Source organism: Moschus berezovskii, chromosome 28, assembly GCF_049115385.1.
Source record: "Moschus berezovskii isolate FMDL1 chromosome 28, NW_MosBer_1.0, whole genome shotgun sequence".
In the NCBI taxonomy this organism is placed as follows: domain Eukaryota; kingdom Metazoa; phylum Chordata; class Mammalia; order Artiodactyla; family Moschidae; genus Moschus; species Moschus berezovskii.
Window position 1 is genome coordinate 1,632,516 of NC_142487.1, and position 13,872 is coordinate 1,646,387.

General features: G+C 44.8%; 1 protein-coding gene and 1 pseudogene across 3 annotated transcripts in view; one reads left to right on the forward strand and one right to left on the reverse strand.

Moving 5' to 3' along the window:
- Nucleotides 1–13,872, reverse strand: part of LAMA3 (laminin subunit alpha 3) — a 266,410-nt gene that overhangs the window by 225,807 nt on the left and 26,731 nt on the right. The window lies entirely within an intron of this gene.
- On the forward strand, nucleotides 5,780–6,154 carry LOC148773554 (small ribosomal subunit protein eS25 pseudogene; annotated as a pseudogene).

The following is a 13,872-nucleotide window of genomic DNA, read 5'->3' on the forward strand; positions in this document are numbered from 1 at the left end:
GTCAGCCCCGCCTGTCCTCAACACCAGGCCCTCTCAGGTCCAGCCCTGCCCAGGTCTGAGCAGAGCTGGGGAGATGCCCTCGCCCTGAAACAGGAATTTATAAAACAGCTGCCCTTCACCTAGTCTCCCTGCCCTGACCTCCCTCCGCAGTTAAAAAGGCCACCTTCTGTTCTCCTTGCACCCCACCTGATCTCAGCCAGGCCCTGGGCTCTGCCCTCTCCCCCTGATGCTACCAGCCCCCTGGCTGTGCCCACCCGCACCCTCTGATAAGAGACCCCGGCCTGAATGCACTCACTGGGACCTCCAGGATGTGGTGATACAGATCCTGAATCAGAAAGAGTATACTGCATCCTTCCACCCCCACAAGCTCCGAGGCCCCAGTGTACCTGCTCCATCTCGCCAGAGCTCCTGGGACTCCATGTGCTTAGAACCAGCCACGCGAGGATGGCGAGAGGCTTTTGGGCCAGGGCAATCGTGAGAGGCAAGGGAAAGACCCCAGCGTTCACTCTGGTTATTCCATGATGTTGAGACACTGTGAAGGTAAACCTGCAATCTCATTGTTCAGGAAGCTTAAAGCATACGACTCAGAGCTCATCATGGATGATGCACTGAGTCAGGAAATTCCCACATGGCAGAGCGTCTACATTAGGGGTTTGAGAGTTAAAGAGGGGTGCAAATAACACAGGAACTTGCCATTAAGTTAGAGAGACAAGGAGCGTGAAGCAACTCATCTGAAGGCTAAACACCAAGGAGACCTCGCGTGGAAGAGTGGCAGGAACCGTGGATGGGGTGGAGGGGAGTGAAGTTAGGGGCCCCTGGACTGGAGGGAGCTGCAGGGTCCCAGAAAGTAGGACATCCATGCTGCCTGCATCTCAAATCCACATGGGGACCAGGCTGGTGGGCAGGGCTGGAGCCAGGCAGGGAGCCTAGTCCTGATGGAGCCCTAACCCTCCCACCCAGCTCCTCAGGCCACCACTCTGGGGCTGGAGGGGCGGCCGGGGACCCACACAGCACCCCTCCTGAAGGCGGGCAGTGACCATAGGAAAAGGAGGTGGTTTGATTTGATTCCCATTTTTCTCTAAAAGAAGGAAACGCAATGGAAGAAAGGAAAGGAAAAAAACAAAAGTGAAGAGAAACCAGAGACACAGGAGTAGGGAGAGGAGCGGTTTGGGGGAGAAAAGAGGAAAGGAAGACGCGTGGCGACACAGGGAGGCGCCAGGGCCACCCGCAGAAGGAGGGGAGAGGCTCCGGGGTGGGGGTACTAGGGGACAGCGGGCAGTGAGAGAGGAGGGGCCGGGGCCAGGGCTCCCCCGAGACATTATATTTAACTCAAACTCTCATTGGAACCACTGTGAAGAATTCATGAAATTCAGTTTTTCCTTATATATGCTTGCCAATAATAGTAATAGGAAAACTGCCATGACTGAAAGCCAAAATATTCCTGAAATCATGAAAGTTTCACAAGGGAAGAAACAATTTTCAAGATTAGCTAAAGAATAAAAGAGGCTCTTTTAACATTTTTTTCCACTTACTGGGCATTTTTCTGATTCTGTTGGCATTTAAAGATCTCTAGCAGGCTGACCTCATTCCAGGAGGAGCTGGTCAGAAGCTTATATTTGGGGGGTGGAGGATGTCAGGAAGCTCCAAGTAAGCTTTTCCATCAACACGTCCAATTCCACCGGGAATAACTGTGCCTTTTGTCATCACTGTATTGAGTTCTTCTTTATTCCCCAAAAGGAAAGATTTTCCCAATTGTTTTACTGTTTTTCTAACTCTAAAAGTAATACATGTGCTCTGTGAAAAAATACAGATATAACAGCCAACATGAATTGAGTTCTCATAGTGTGAGAGGCATAATTTTAAGAATTTTTCTCTTAACAAATTTTTATTTATTTATTTTAACTTCTGCCCACACCTTGTGGTATATGGGATCTTAGTTTCCTGACCAGGGATCAAGCTCACAATCCCTGAATTGGAAGGGTGAGTCTTAACCACTGGACCACTGGGGAAGTTCCTTTAAGAGTTTTTCTGTATTACATTATTAATTCCTCCCAACAACCTTATGAGGGTGGTTCTAGGTCATCCCCAGGTCTCAGATGAAGAAACTAACTCCAAGACATTAACTAGAGTGCCAAGCATCACACAGCTAGAAAGTTCTGGAGCCAGATTTGCACCTGTGTAATAATCCAGAGCGACGCGTCTGAATCACACTGTAAACTGGATTCACAGAAGAAAGTAAAATTCACCAATAATCCCTCCATCCAGAGAAAGCACTCTTAGCGTTTTAAATACCCTCTTGCCTGACTTTTTTCTTTGCTCATACACAGAGATAAAATGTCATCATACCATACTATATATACAGCATACCTAAACTTTGATTATTTTTTCTTTACACTATAGCACAAACATCTGTCAGATCAATAAAGACTCCCCCCTCTGTGGCAGCCTTCCTACGACTGCCAATTAATCTATTCAATGCATCAATTCCCTTATTGGATGTGAGAGTGCTGTTTCCCATGTTATCTAATTATGAACAATGCTCCCAAGAATATCTTTGTGCAAACATTTTGAGCATTTATCTCCTGCATTGGCAGGCAGGTTCTTTACCACTAGTGCCACCTGAGCAGCCAAACATTTTGAGCATTTACCTCATTACTTTCTTAGGATCAATTTCTAGAAGTATTAGTTCCATGATGAAAATAGATGACAATTTGTTGAGATGCAAATATTCTAGGAAGCTTCAGTATTGAGCTTCTAGAACTTTACTGAGAATAGATTGATAGATCCTTCACTCACTTAGAAGAGATAAGGCAGTGTAAGCTTATTGGAAACCTATAAGAGGAGAGAGGGAGGGACGTCAATGACAACTTCTCTAAGTAATAACAGTAATAGTCTATACCTGCATAGTGCTTCACAAGAATCAAAGCATGTTCACATACATTGTTCATAAGCGCCTCCAGCCATAGCAGAGAGCTTCCGCCACACACAGAGGAGACCCTGCCAGGATGCCCGGACCCCAGCCTGTCTGGGTTCTGTGCTTCAGTCTCTCTCCCACCCTGATCACCATGGGACCAAAGGCTGGCACAGCAGCCTAGACCCTTCTCAAGAAGCCAAGTGGCTCTCCTCTGATCAATTCCCAGTTTCATGTAATTTCCATACCAGTACCTTGGCATGCCATCTTCCTTATGTCTTCTTAACTGCATGGCCAACCCTCAAAGAAATAGGATGAACTTCTGGAAAGCACTGAGGGCTTTGGTTCTGTTTGTCTCTTGGCAGCAGGAGCCATGACACTTGGGAGTTCTCGAGCAATGAACCTCATTGTATATTTGCCGTCCAGCTCTTTGAGAGACAAATTCCATGTGGGCTGATGGACAGCTGGAGGGTGTGCGGGGCTAGCCCTCTAGTGCCTCCTCCTGGACCATAGGTCTCATCTTCTCAAGGGAGGCTAAACCCTGGTATCACCCTTCCTGACAAGAAAAACCACTCTGACCACTCTGCAGTGGCCGTAATCCTGACACATAAGCAAATGCCAGCGTCACAATAATGTGTGACTCAGGGTGACCTGGTAAGCATCACCAATGAAGTCACAGTGACCTCTGTTCAGCACTTGATCATATTAACTTGTATTGCCAGCGAGTCTGGGAGAAAATTCCAGTAGGAAAGTGTTGTTCTTTTCCACTACACTTTCCATTCCTGCTTCTGGTTCTTGGTTTATGTTGTCTGACTAGAGCCTACTGAATGTTTGGGGTAGAAACATATTTTACTCATTTTCTGTTATGTCTGTTTTACTTGTGGCGCTGGTTAAATGGGAACTAGCAAATGTAAATGTTAGGGATATTTAAAAAATACAGCAGAGCTGTTCATGGTTACAGCAAGACATATAACAAATGGGATAATATAAAAAGAACACTCTTGAAATTTTTCTTTCCATTTAATTCATCACATTTTGGGGATGAAGAACCTCCCAGGACTTTTTAAGTCCATGGATAAAAAGAATAATATTATATGCTCCTTGACCTTAAGGACTCTTGAGAGTCCCTTGGAGAGCAAGGATATCAAACCAATCCTAAAGGAAATCAACCCTGAATATTCACTGGAAGGGCTGATGCTGAAGCTGAAGCTCCAACACTTTGGCCACCTGATGTGAACCTGATTCACTGGGAAAGACCCTGATGCTGGGAAAGATTGAAGGTGGGAGGAGAGGGGACGGCAGAGGATGGGATGGTCAGCATCACTGACTCAATGGACAGGATCTGAGCAAACTCTGGGGGATAGTGAAGGACAGGGAAGCCTGGTGTGCCGCAGTCCGCGGGGTCAAAAAGAATCGGACACAACTTAGTGACTAAACAACAACAACTTTAAGGAGCTCACAGTGTAATGGGCCGACATGACACAGCATATACAGCAAGTGCCAGGGAAAGCTTCCAGCAGGCGATACCTGAGTTACCTGGGAAAGGAGGTAGCCAGAACAGGTGGGAAGCAAAGGTATCCCTTTTTTTTTTTTAATTTTTATTTAATAAATGGTACAAAGCACAATTTTTTAAATAAGCACATTTATTTAATAAATGGTACAAAGGTATTCCTAAGAGCCATGAACAGCACCCAAACAAGGTCACAAAGCAGGAAATGTCACAGAGGGTTTAAAAGTGAAAGTGTTAGTCACTCAGTCGTGTCCAACCCTGTAGACTGTAGCCCGCCAGACTTCTCAGTCCACAGGATTCTCCAGGCAAGAATACTGGAGTGGGTTGCCATACTCTCCTCCAGGGGATCTTCCCAAACCAGGGATCAAACCCAAGTCTCTTACATCTCCTGCACTGGCAAGAGGGTTCTTTATCTGCTGAGCCATCCGGGAAGCCCTATGGAGTGCTTCAGTTCAGTTCAGTTCAGTCGCTCGGTCATGTCTGACTCTTTGCAACCCCATGAACCACAGCATGCCAGGCCTCCCTGTCCATCACCAACTCCCGCTTGCTGCTGCTAAGTCACTTCAGTCATGTCCGACTCTGTGCGACCCCATAGAAGGCAGCCCACCAGGCTCCCCTGTTCCTGGGATTCTCCAGGCAAGAACACTGGAGTGGGTTGCCATTTCCTTCTCCAATGTGTGAAAGTGAAAAGTGAAAGTGAAGTTGCTCAGTCGTGTCTGACCCTTAGCGACCCCACGGACTGCAGCCTACCAGGCTCCTCCATCCATGGGATTTTCTAGGCAATAGTACTGGAGTGGCTTGCCATTGCCTTGTCCGGAACTCCCGCTTAGGGAATTACAAATAGGTCCCTGCTGATGTGGCACGGAGTCTGCAGGAGAAAGCGACATCTAGAAGAGAGACTGGTGAAAAGGCAGAAGTAGATTGTGCAGGAGGGCTTGTACGCCAACCCGAGAAACTTGGACTTTATTCTGAAAGTAGCGGGGAACCATAAGAGGATATTAAACAGGGAGAATGACATGTTTAAATCTTTGTTTTGCTCAGGAAACAATGAGAAAGATTGATGGGGAGATGCCTGGAAAACCACCAACCTCCGTCATTTCTACTGTTCCTGCTGCTCCTCATCACATCTGTGCCATGAATGCCTGCAGGACAAAGGGGAGGGAGCCAAGAGCAGAGTCGGGGAGATGGGTTAGAAGACATCAGAGCAACGAGCTGTCAGAGGCCAATACGAGGGTAGCGATAGTGCATTATCAATAGAGAGGAAGAATGGGACTCCGGGACATGAAGAAACAAGACGTACTTGTTGTCCGACATCTTAGCAAGGTGGCAGTGGTCACAGCTCCTCTCCAGGCTTTGCTATGCCACCCAAGGATGACAAGAAGAAGAAAGATGCTGGAAATTCAGCCAAGAAAGACAAACATCCAGTGAACAAATCAAGGGGCAAGGCCAAAAAGAAGTGGTCGAAAGGCAAAGTTCAGGACAAACTCAATAACCTAGTCTTATGTGACAAAGCAACATCCAACAAACTCTGTAAAGAAGTTCCCAACTATAAGCTTATAACTCCAGCTGTCGTCTCTGTGAGACCAAAGATTCATAGTTCCCTGGCCAGGACAGTCCTTCAGGACCTCCATAGTAAAGGACTTATTAAACTGGTTTCAAAGCACAGAGCTCAAGCAGTTTACACCAAAAACACCAAGAGTGGAGAGGCCCCAGCTGCTGGTAAAGATGCATGAATGGGACCCACCAACTGCACATTTTGAAAAACAAAACTTCAAGAAGCAAGAGGTAATAATTAAACGATAAGAAGGGGTGGGAGGAGAAGTGCAGGAACATAGAAGAAACTCAGTGAGCAGAATGCTGGTAAACTGGCTCCTGGAAAGAAGCCCTGATGTGTAACATCGGCCAGTTCCTCTGGTGTAAATGCTCCCACCTGGGCTGATGTCAGAGCTGGGAAGAGATATATGGTATCAGCTTTCACCATCTCAAGGAGCCCCTGCAGGTCACAGAAGAGAGCTTTGAGCTTAGAAAGCTTGCTTCCTTCTAGAGCAACAGCTGGGCTACATTTCCTGCCTCCTTTGTAGTTAGTCTGAGTCTTTGAATCATTGTTTGGAGTGGAGCGACCTGGCCAGGAAAAGTTATGCTTCAACTCTTACATGAATGAGAAATAAATCAGCATTGTGTTTAGCCACTAGAGTCAGGATCTGTTTCAATCTTAAGTAATCTTAGGAAATAATCTTAATCCATGGAGTCAATGTTGATTCAATTTTACAACTTGAGGAAATACATAAATGGTGGAAAAATACATCAATTGAGAAAAAGATTGCAAACAGGCAACATGGCCAGAGAATAAGCAGTTTTTAGTTGAGAAACTATTTCTCAGACATTATTTTCTATAGTAGTGTTTAAAGCTCTTAGAATCTATCAACTAATGTACGTTACCAATGTTTGGGACAGTGATTCAGAAAACTAAACAAAACTGACATCTCAGAATTCTACTCTTGCTGTGGATCCACTCAGCTTCCTTGAGTTTTTCACACATAAAAAGAAAATGCCAGATTGTCAGATTCTCCCTAGTGTGTAAGTTCCTTAAAAAGCACTTCAAAGGCAAATTGCCACTTTAGGTTATTTCGGTAGCATAAAGGATAAAATTACATCCTCAGTAGCCCCAGAGGATTTAATCGGTCCTTGTTTTTCTCCCACTAACAAATGATTGGCCTTCAAGGGTTGAGTCTCATGATTATATGTTCATTAATAGAACATTTATTAATTATAAATTTGCTCTAAGATCTGCATCTTCTAATCATGTTATTGCTCTAAAGTACTTAAATGATATGGCAAAGAGAACCAATTATCTTAAGTGGAACCAATGATCTAATTAACATCAAGGCCAAAGCTGGTCCACTCTCCCCAGAGATTTGATCTCACAGCAATATGCTTTCACTGACACCAGCAAAATCCAGGCCAACCCTGAGTCATCCTTGGCTCATTCTACATTCATTCAAAAATATTTATTGAGCTTCTACTATGTGCTGAACACTATGCAAGATGTTGGGAGCAGAACATTTTGTAGCGAACACAGAAAGACATCATCCCCAGCTCCCTGAAACTTACAGGCTAGAGGGTTCCTAAGAAATCTAGAACATTGGGTTAAATCCAAGAGCCATGCACTTCCTGGATTAAACTGTATTCACCCAGGGACACAACTGAGTCAGACTCTTCATGACTCTTAGTGACCCAAGCATCCCAAGAACCAATTTAATCTCCAAAACCCACGTGCTTATTAGGAAGCATCAGAAACTAGCCCAGGCCTTCCTTCTGAGTCAGAACTGACAAAGGTTACAAAGAATGTTTTGGATTCATCCAGCAAAGTTTAATAAAAGTTGAAGAGGACGGGAGCAAGGGAGGAGCTCCTAGAAGGCACCTGCAAACTAAATTCACTCTCAGATACATCTGGATCTATGCTGAGTTCATGAAGAAAATAAGTAGACTAATGGGAAATTTCCCTGTGACCTATATTTTCTTCTTTAAAAGTTATAATGCTGTTTCCTTGGTTACTCTTAAGCTGAGAGCTTTAGAAACAATTTTTCTGGATTTCCTACTTTGTTGTTATTCAGTCGTTAAGTCGTGTCCGACTCTTTGTGACCACATGGACTGCAGCTCACCAGGCTTCCTTGTCCTTCACTCTCAGAGTCTGCTCAAACTCGTGTCCATTGAGTCAGCCATCCAGCCATCTCATCCTCTTATCTCCCCCTTCTCCTCCTGCCTACTATATTTCCCAGCATCAGGGTCTTTTTCAGTGAGTCAGCTCTTCCTATCAGGTGGCCAAAGTGTTGGAGCTTCAGCTTCAGCATCAGTTCTTCCAGTGCATATTCAGGGTCGACTTCCTTTAGGATGACTGGTATGACCTCCTTGCTGTCCAAGGGGCTCTTAAGAGTCTTCTCCAACACCACAGTTGGGAAGCATCAATTCTTCAGTGCTTTGCCTTCTTTATGGTCCAACTCTCTCATCTGTACATGACTATTGGAAAAGCCATAGCTTTGATTATATGGACCTTTGTCAGCAAATTGATGTCTCTGCTTTTTAATATGTTGTCTAGGTTTGTCATAGTTTTTCTAACAAGGAGCAAAAATCTTTTAATTTCATGGCTGCAGTCTATATTTTACATTATTTGTTCATAGTGTTTGCTTATGCAGACAGCCAGGAGGGTTTCCAGGCCTCTGTCTAGGCCTCTTTCTTCCCTGTCTTAGTTTGAAAGTGTTAGCCATTCAGTCATGTCCAACTCTTTGTGACCCCATGGACTGCCAGGCTCCTCTGTCCATAGAATTCTCCAGGCAACAATACTGGAGTGGGTTCGATCCTTTCTAAAACCAACTCAGAGACAAAGACTTGGGCAGAGGTAGCTTATTTGGGAATTGATCTCAAGAAGCATAAATTGGGAGACAAAGGGACACAGAGGAGGGAGAAGAGCCAGCGACTAAAGTGTTAATAGGCAGATTCCACCAGGGCCAACTGGGGCTCCATACTGCTGCAGACACTCTGAAGAACTGTGTCCTCAGAAAGCTCCTCGGAACTGTCCCAGAAGTGGCAGAGAAATGAGGGGATTTTCCACCAGCTCCTGTATCTTCTGGATTGAGGGTTGCCCCTCAGGGCATTAAATCCTGCACTTCCTAGCTGCTCTGAACACAGGCTCAGAAAACTCCCAGGGCCTGGGAAGAGCCCTTGGGCAGGAAGCAGGGAATCAGGTGGAGGCCCTGGAGATGGTACACCTGTGAACGGGCACAGGAGCCATCCATGCTGCCCGCTCAGAGGGAGCTGGGGGGCTGAGAGCAGGGTTGCCCTCACAGCCTTTGCCTCTAACCAGGCCCAAGGACTGTCTCAGCCGCTGTCCTGCTCCAGCCCCCTTCCCCAGCAACCCAGGAGAATGGGGCACAATGGCAACGCCTCTCTTCATCATACCTCCAGCCTCTGCGGCCAGGCATTCCTTTTGAGGATTTAGGGCTGGGGGGTGGGAGGAGGATGTTTGTTTTGTCTTTGTTTCTGCTGTGTGTGTGTTAGTCGCTCAGCTGTGTCTGACGCTATACGACCCTGTGGACTGCAGCCCCCCAGGCTCCTCTGTCCCTGGGATTCTCCAGGCAAGAATACTGGAGTGGGTAGCCATGCCTCCTCCAGGGGATTTTTCAGACCCAGGGATCAAACCCAGGCCTCCTGTTTTTCTGGCAGACTCTTTACCATCTGAGCCACCACAGAAGCCCTTATTTCTACTACTAATAGGTTAAAAACAGTACTCCTGGGGGCATGACAAATTGCATAAAATCCTGAGGGATGGGATGGGGGGGAAGTGGGAGGGGGGTCCAGGATGGGGGACACATGTACACCCATGGCTGATTCATGTGAATGTATGGCAAAAACCACTACAATATTGTAAACTAATTAACCTCCAATTAAAATAAATAGATTAATTTACCAAAAAAAAAAAGCGCCTTACAATTCTTCTCAAGGGGCTTTTCCTGTTGTTCCCTGGAACCTGTGGGCAAGGCTCTCCTGGGGAGCCTGCCCTGCCCCCGCACTGCTTCTCCGCCTTTTTCCCACCTGAGAGCCAGCCCCTCCCAAGCTCCTGGCCACCTTGACTTTGAGGGGAGTCCTGCCACAGCCACGTTTTTCCCTAGACCTCACCCTGGAGGAGGAAAAACAGAGGTTAATACAGGGAATCTGGCAGAGTAAGATTTGTTCTGATTCTGAAAGAAATCAAGGACCACAGCTCAAGCCCATGGCTATACCTGCCTACCTCACAGCGGGCAATGGCCAGAGGTCATGTTCCACCAGGAGTCCAGGAAGAAACAAATGTCCTTATATTCCAAATACATCCATTTAAAAACTGGACATCATATTTTGCTTCAAATGTCAAAATGAACTCTTTATATTTGGCCAAACATACTAAAGTTTCAGGTAAGTTATCCTGTTCTTACTCTATAGCCCGAAACTGATGAATTCTATATAATCCAATGAACTTGAACAGCCCCAGAAAATGCCACTGCCTCCAGTGAATTGCAGAAACTTCCCACATTTGACACTTTGTAAGGAAGGAAATGGCTCTTCAAGATGGAGCCTTGAAGGCAATGTTTTTACTTGTCATACTGTGTTGGCCAAAAAAAACAATGAAAATCACCAAGTAGTCCAAAAGGCAACATGACAACGTAAGCTGTCAAACTGACTACAGCACAGCAAAATCAAATTCAAGTTCTCAGTGGCTGGAAAAAAAGTGGTTTGGTAATAACAAGTTCATGGCCTGTATTTTATTTCCCAACCAGGCATCAAGATTTGCACTTCCTTAAGTCAGAAAGAGAAAGACCACCACCATATGATATCACTTATAACCAAGGGAGAGGGGGTGGGGAGGAATGGATTCAGAGTTTTGGATTAGCAGATGCAACAAGTATATACAGGATGGGGCTTCCTTGGTGGCTCAGTAGTAAAGAATCCACCTGCCAATGCAGGCGAGACAAGTCTGATCCTTGGTGCGGGAAGATCCCACATGCTGTGAGACCACTAAGCCCATGTGCCACAACTACTGAACCTGTGCTCCAGAGCCCAGGAGCTGCAATTACTGAAGCCCCCATGCTCTAGAGCCTGTGCTTTGCAACAAGAGAAGTCACAGCAATGAGAAGCCCATGGACCACAACTAGAGAGTAGCCCCTACTCACTGCAGCTAGAGAAAAGCCCTAATGGCAATGAAGACCCAGCACAGACAAAAATGATCAAATAAATATTTTTTTTAATATTTTTTTTAAAAGTATATATAGGATGGATAAACAACAAAGTCCTACTGTATATCACAGGGAACTATATTTAATATCTTGTGATAAATTATAATGAAAAAGAATATATATGTGTATAACTGAATCACTTTGTTATATAGCAGTAATTAAGACAATATCGTAAATCAACTATACTTCAATTTTAAAATAAACTTTAAAAAAATTTTTTTAAATCAAGATTTGCATTTCCTAAATCTAAAGTCCATAGGTCACAATTCAATTATGAAATCTAACCTCTCAGGGACACTTTCACCTCTTGAGAAACCTGTATGCAGGTCAGGAAGCAACAGTCAGAACTGGACATGGAACAACAGACTGGTTCCAAATAGGAAAAGGTGTACGTCAAGGTTGTATATTGTCACCTTGCTTATTTAACTTATATGCAGAGTACATCATGAGGAATGCTGGGCTGGAAGAAGCACAAGCTGGAATCAAGATTGCTGGGAGAAATATCAATAACCTCAGATATGCAGATGACACCATCCTTATGGCAGAAAGTGAAGAGGAACTCAAAAGCCTCTTGATGAAAGTGAAAGAGGAGAGTGAAAAGGTTGGCTTGAAGCTCAACATTCAGAAAACTAAGATCATGGCATCTGGTCCCATCACTTCATGGGAAATAGATGGAAAAACAGTGGAAACAGTGTCAGACTTTATTTTTTGGGGCTCCAAAATCACTTTGGATGCTGATTGCAGCCATGAAATTAAAAGACACTTGCTCCTTGGAAGGAAAGTTATGACCAACCTTGATAGTATATTAAAAAGCAGAGACATTACTTTGCCAACCAAGGTCCGTCTAGTCAAGGCAATGGTTTTTCCCGTGGTCATATATGGATGTGAGAGTTGGACTGTGAAGAAGGCTGATCGCCGAAGAATCGATGCTTTTGAACTGTGGTGTTGGAGAAGACTCTTGAGAGTCCCTTATACTGCAAGGAGATCCAACCAGTCCATTCTAAAGGAGATCAATCCTGGATGTTCATTGGAGGGACTGATGCTAAAGCTGAAACTCCAATACTTTGGCCACCTCATGCGACGAGTTGACTCACTGGAAAAGACTCTGATGCTGGGAAAGGTTGGGGGCGGGAGGAGAAGGGGACGACGGAGAATGAGATGGCTGGATGGCATCACCGACTCTGTGGACATGAGTTTGAGTGAACTCCGGGAGTTGGTGATGGACAGGGAGGCCTGGCGTGCTGTGATTCATGGGGTCACGGAGAGTCGGACACGACTGAGCGACTGATCTGATCTGATCTGATCTGATGGACGGGGCGTAAAATGTGAACCCTACGAGATAAAACACGCTTACTACGTGTTGCTCCAACACAAGAGGGAAGAAACATGACATGACGTATATTGCTTTTCCTGTCTCTAGACTTTTCTAGAGTATTTTCTACAGGATCATCACAGTACTTTCCAGAGGAGCAGAAGTTAGGAGTCAGTCTATTTTAATAATGTGCTTATTGACACTGACTTTATTTTATTAAATGAAAACTTACTTAAAAACCACTGGCCTGAAGAGGTTTAAAAATGAAGCAGTCAACTCCTTCAAACCTCACAGCAATCCTATGCAGTGAGCACTAGTATCATTTCACTGTATAAATGTGAAAACTGAGGCAGAGAACAGTTACGTCTGTTGCTCAGGGTCACCCAGTAAGTAAGCAGCACACCAGAGCATGAACGAGGGTGGACTGACCACAGGGCCCACACTCTCAGCCACCTACAGAGCAACCTCCCAGGCAGGAAGGAGGTGGGTGGGCATCGTCTACATGAGATGTTGGCCATGGCTCATGTCTGTCAGCAACCTGAAAATTACTAAATTATCTCTACGTTGGTGTTTTATTAATTCATCTGTCTTAATTAGGGATTTTTCAATACATCAAAAGGGTACTTTTGAAAGGTAGGTTTAAAAAAAGCCTTCAGGGGAAAAGAGCAAATCCAGAAGGCACTAGGCACTGGTATGTTCAGTAAACATCATTTAATGGGTTAAAATTCCCAGCTAACTACAGAAATCCTCAGTTTAAAAAGGGGAATGATAGGCAAATCCTAGTCATTACATGCAAAATCTCTACTGAATTAGTGCTAGAAGGATAAGACCAAATCATGCTTGAAACTGGGGTTATGGAGTCTTTCAAACCATGCCAGATCTCCCTGAATTATCTCTGATGCAAACTGATGATGGAAAATATTCTCAGGAGAGGCCTGATTTAACAAAACTTTTGGACAAAAGAATTGGAGAACCCTTCTATCATGAAACTGAATATAATACACTCATTGGAAGAAATCTCAGTAACATTAAATTTCTAGTCTGTGGGATACAGTTCCTTTTTAAGTCTTTATTGAATTTGTTACAATATTGCTTCTGTTTTATGATTTGGTTTTCTGGTTTTCTGGCATATTGGCTCCCTGACCAGGGATCAAACCTGCACTCCCTGCACTGGAAGGCGAATTCTACTTGTGCTTAACAAATCACTGCAAACTCAGTGGCTTAAAACACCACCATTTATTATCTCGCAGTTCTTTACGCCAGGGATCTGGGCATGGTGGGACCAGGTTTTCTGCTCAGGGTCAAGGCTCCCATCAAGGTGTCCATTAAATGCCTGAAAAGATTTACTTAAAGTTTGCACATATTGTTAGCAAAA